A 6000-nucleotide genomic window follows, 5' to 3' on the forward strand; every position below is an offset into this window, starting at 1 on the left:
TTCTAGACATCATCAATAGCTCTAGCAAGGTACCAGGATATAAAATCAACATAGAAAAATCATTAGCATTTCTATACACTAACAATGAGCAAACGGAAAAAGAAAGTATGAAAACAATTCCATTTACAATAGCCTCAAAAAAAAATCAAATACCTAGGTGTAAACCTAACAAAAGATGTGAAAGTCCTCTACAAGGAAAACTATACACTTCTGAAGAAAGAGATTGAGGAAGACTATAGAAAGTGGAGAGATCTCCCATGCTCATGGATTGGTAGAATCAACATAGTAAAAATGTCTATACTCCCCAAAGTAATCTACATGTTTAATGCAATTCCCATCAAAATTCCAATGACATTCATTAAAGAGATTGAAAAATCTACCGTGAAATTTATATGGAAACACAAGAGGCCACGAATAGCCAAGGCAATACTCAGTCAAAAGAACAATGCTGGAGGTTTCACGATACCCGACTTCAAACTATATTACAAAGCAATAGCAATAAAAACAGCATGGTACTGGCACAAAAACAGACATGAAGACCAGTGGAACAGAATAGAGGATACAGATATGAAGCCACACAACTATGAGCAACTTATCTTTGACAAAGGAGCTAAAAATATACAATAGAGAAATAGCAGCCTCTTCAACAAAAACTGCTGGGAAAACTGGTTAGCAGTCTGCAAAAAACTGAAACTAGATCCATGTATATCACCCTATACCAAGATTAACTCAAAATGGATCAAGGATCTTAATATCAGACCCCAAACTCTAAAGTTGGTACAGGAAAGAGTAGGAAATACTCTGGAGTTAGTAGGTATAGGTAAAAACTTTCTCAATGAAACCCCAGCAGCACAGCAACTAAGAGACAGCATAGATAAATGGGACCTCATAAAACTAAAAAGCTTCTGTTCATCAAAAGAAATGCTCTCCAAACTGAAGAGAACACCCACAGAGTGGGAGAAAATATTTGCCAACTATACATCAGACAAAGGACTGATAACCAGAATATACAGGGAACTTAAAAAACTAAATTCTCCCAAAACTAATGAACCAATAAAGAAATGGGCAAGTGAACTAAACAGAACTTTCTCAAAAGAAGAAATTCAAATGGCCAGAAAACACATGAAAAAATGCTCACCATCTCTAGCAATAAAGGAAATGCAAATTAAAACCACACTAAGATTCCACCTCACCCCTGTTAGAATAGCCATCATCAGCAACACCACCAACAACAGGTGTTGGCGAGGATGCGGGGAAAAAGGAACCCTCTTACACTGTGGGTGGGAATGTAAACTAGTACAACCACTCTGGAAAAAAATTTGGAGGCTACTTAAAAAGCTGGACATCGATCTACCATTTGATCCAGCAATACCACTCTTGGGGATATACCCAAAAGACTGTGACACAGGTTACTCCATAGGCACCTGCACATCCATGTTTATTGCAGCACTATTCACAATAGCCAAGTTATGGAAACAGCCAAGATGCCCCAGCACTGAAGAATGGATTAAGAAAATGTGGTATCTATACACAATGGAATTTTATGCAGCCATGAAGAAGAATCAAATGTTATCATTTGCTGGTAAATGGATGGAATTGGAGAACATCATTCTGAGTGAGGTTAGCCTGGCCCAAAAGACCAAAAATCGTATGTTCTCCCTCATATGTGGACATTAGATCAAGGGCAAACACAACAAGGGGATTGGACTTTGATCACAAGATAAAAGCGAGAGCACACAAGGGAGGGGTGAGGATAGGTGAGACACCTAAAAAACTAGCTAGCATTTGTTGCCCTTAACACAGAGAAACTAAAGCAGATACCTTAAAGCAACTGAGGCCAATAGGAAAAGGGGACCAGGAACTAGAGAAAAGGTGAGATCAAAAAGAATTAACCTAGAAGGTAACACCCACGCACAGGAAATCAATGTGAGTCAATGCCCTGTATAGCTATCCTTATCTCAGCCAGCAAAACCCCTTGTTCCTTCCTATTATTGCTTATACTCTCTCTACAACAAAATTAGAAATAAGGGCAAAATAGTTTCTGCTGGGTATTGAGGGGGGGGAGAGGGAGGGGGCAGAGTGGGTGGTAAGGGAGGGGGTGGGGGCAGTGGGGAGAAATGAACCAATCCTTGTATGCACATATGAATAATAAAAGAAAAATGAAAGAAAAAAAAATAAATAAAAAAAAGATACAAAATCCAGTGTCTCTTGCTATGAAAAGTTTTGTTGAAATAGTAACTTTCGATGAAGTCTCAAATTGTTAATTTCAGTTGTAGAATATTTGAACAACAAAGGAAGAAACTGAAGAAACTGTTAACCACCAATAGTCATAGATAGGAAACTTACTAATCAAATATGACCTTCATATCAACGTCTCACAAAAGTAGCAAGCTGAGGAGGGTAAAGGAGAAGGGTGGAAGGCTGAATTTAACTAACATACATTGTTTGCACTTTTGTAAATGTCACATCACCCCCCTGCACATCAATAATATGGTAATAAAAAAATAATAAAACAAAAGTCACAGACTAACAGACACAACTGCAGCTCAACTTCACCTGTGAACCTGGATGTAAAAATGTTTTAAAAAAAAGAGGGACACTAACTTTATATTAAATACAAATGATGGGCTGGTGGAGTGACTCAAGTGATAGAGCACCTGCCTAGAAAGTATGAGGCCCTGAGTTCAAATCCCAGTGCCACCAAAAACCAGAGAATAAAGAAGACTTTTAAAAAGGAGTCTTTGCTTCCATTTCCTATGTGGGGAACACGAAATGCTTCTCTCTCTCTCTTCTCACCCTGTTCTTTTCCTTATAAACTTTACTGTTACTTTTTACTAAATATATATATATATATATATATATATATATTTATACACATATATATACACCATGACTAATCAGGCCTTATTCCACTATCACAGGGATGATACCACTTTGGGAATGAAATCATTAAATGTGTGTCCCATCAGTAGGGTCAGAGGAGAACAGTCTGTAATCACATACCAAAAGGCATTTACTAAAATCCAATATCTAGTCCTGCCAAAAGTTTTGATTCAAATAGGAACTGAAGAATAATTTATTACATCAGTGGCCCTCAACCAGCTACATTTTGGCCCCTGAGGCCACAGCTTAGGGGTGGTGCCACCCCCAAGTATCCAGGGGGTTCAGGTCAAGATTGCTGCTTGCTAAACTCCCCACAAGCACAGGAAGAGCGGTCCCCTTTCCCTACCAGAGAATTCTCCAGCCCCAAATACCCATGTCACCGAGGCTGAGAGGCCCTGCTTTGTGTGATCATCTGTCTTAAAGCAGCACACGCCATATTGCAAACTGAAAACATTAAACGTGATTACTTAATGAAAATTCTTGTCAAAGCACTGAAACGGGAGGAGGAAATAAAGAATGAGTGCTCAGTTCAAAATTATTATTTTATGGTAATAAGAAAAAAAAATCCAAAAATACGTCGGAAATGCTCCCATTTCACATAAAGGAGCTCAGAAATTCAGTCTAATGCTAGTATGGATGGGTGGATAGTCCAGTCAGCCACTTATCAGACGGTAATTTATAGAAACACAACTGATAAATGTGGTGCCTGAGTCTATCGATGCACAGAAGCAGAGTCCAGGAATAATATCACTTTCCCAAACATTTGTAAAGTGACTGAGATGACACGCTAAGTAAGAGGGACACATTAAAGGGAGCGCAGAAAAACAGTTCACATCATTAAAAAAGAACAACCCACCAGGAAGCCACAGCCACTGTGCACCTTCATGCCTTCCCAGAGGAACTCTGGAAATATAGTAAAATAAAACTAGTAGAAATACAAAGGCAAATTATTACAGGACCAAATCACACCTTTCAAAGAAGCGCATACCTCAAATAGATAGAAATAATGATACACAGCATTGAAACTTGATACAATGAAGAACTTGGTGTTGACAAACTTCTAACACACACACACACACACACACAAACCACACAAACCACACAAACCACACAAATTGACAATCTGTAACACCACACAGGAAACCTCAGCACGTGTAAAAATGTAGAAAACTACATGGGCTTTATCCTCTGAGCAGATAAGAAAATAAAGGAGTGATTCACTCAATCTCGACAATCATAAATATAGAAATACTTACAAAAAGCCTTGTGCTAATAAGGAAATAAAAATGAAAATTACATGGTATTTAGAAATAAGCCCTAGAGCATTAAATATTAAAACCCATGAAATGTGGCCAAAGCCGTTATCAGAGGAAAATTTATGGACTTAAATGCATACATTAGAAAATAAAGGAAATTGAACTTAAATGGACCACGCATAATATTCAGATACTAGAAAGAACAACAACAACAAAAAAACCCAAAAAAATAAGCAAACCTCCAGAAAATAGAAGGAAGGACTTAATAAAGATTAAAAACTGACATTAATAAAGCAATGAGGTCAGTAAAGCTAGCAGAAATGATCCATAAAACCTAACTTTCATAAGTTTGATTGGGGAAGAAGAGAGCATAAGTAAATAGCATCAGTGGGAAGAGAAGGGATATAATTACAGAATTCAATTTTATGAGAGAGTATTTTTGTATTAATAGCTTTGAAAGAGATGAAATGCATGATTTTCTAAAAAAAATATGCAAAGTAACAAATTCAACTCAAGAAGTAGTTGAAAGTCTAGATATGCTATTTATATTGAAGACATTTGAGAACTAGGCAAAGATAGACCATTTTTAAGGAAAGCATCAAGCTCAGATGGTTTTCTTATTGCTGCTACCACACCTTCAAGAACTGGATAATTCTTGTGGGTTGGGGTGGCACTGCCTGTAATCCCAGCATTCTGAAGGGGGGAAGACAGGAGTTTGAGGACAGCCTCTCCATAAAGAGTTGAGGCTACGTAATTGAGACCCTGTCTCAAAAACTACAACAATTATAACCAAAAAAGAGAGGGGGCGGGGAATAGATAGATAATTCTTATTGATTGGGAAGATACTTAATTTCCCAATTAGTGTAACTTTGATCTTAAACTCATAACTGAAGTCAAAGCATTTTTGTTCTTTTATGGTAACTCGGCAATTTCTTCTCAAATATTCTTATACCTGAGTGATGGAAGAAAACTTTCCTATCTGGGGAAAGATATCCACCAGGAACCTAGAGCCCTGGCGAGATCACAAGAAACCCTTCGCTCAACGTGTGATCCAGCCAGGGATCCTGTTACTGCTGCATTCACTCTTGGGTTGGAGGTGCTCACCAATGCTGTATGACAAGAAAACACTGAAAAGTCACGTGAGTAATGGAAAGGAAGTGGTTATAGCTCCGTTTTGATTTTTTTCAGCCAAGCACCCAAGATACGCAGTTGAGAAACTAGTGAACTTAAGAAGAAAATTAGGTAAAGGGGGAAGGGAGAGCAATGGAAGGGTTGAACAGACCAAAGTAAAGCACACCCACAGTGGGGATGCATTGAGACACCCTGTGAACATCAATTTAAATACTAATTATGAAAACCAGGACTGTAAAAATAGGCACAGTGTGTGTTTGGGGGAGCGCTAGTGGAAGGAAGAGGGTGAATAGAGATGGAGGTCAGGGAACATGGCGCATGGACTTCATATATGGAATAGAACAGAGACCTCTTGCAATTGCTTTAAGTGGGAGGGGAGGGGGTTGAGGAGGAGAGACGATGGGGGTGATGTAACTGATGCAGAATATAAGCTTAATCAGAATGGTCACTATGAATCCCCTCTGTACAACGAACATATCCTAATAAAAATTTTCTTAGAATAATAGAAAAAGAAAAAAATAAGAAAATTCTATCAATTGATCCAATAAGCATAAAACAGCTGGTAGATCAATGGTATCAAACTGATAGCATTTTTGGATATCTTGTTAGAAAAAGTTACTGATGAAAATTATCCCATTGACATGATAGCATATAAAATATCCAGGGGAAAAAATCATCAGCTTATTGAGAAGGACAACAGGCTTGACTAAAAAAGAGATATTTTTAGATA

The sequence above is a fragment of the Castor canadensis genome, chromosome 16 (assembly GCF_047511655.1).
Source record: "Castor canadensis chromosome 16, mCasCan1.hap1v2, whole genome shotgun sequence".
NCBI lineage: Eukaryota > Metazoa > Chordata > Mammalia > Rodentia > Castoridae > Castor > Castor canadensis.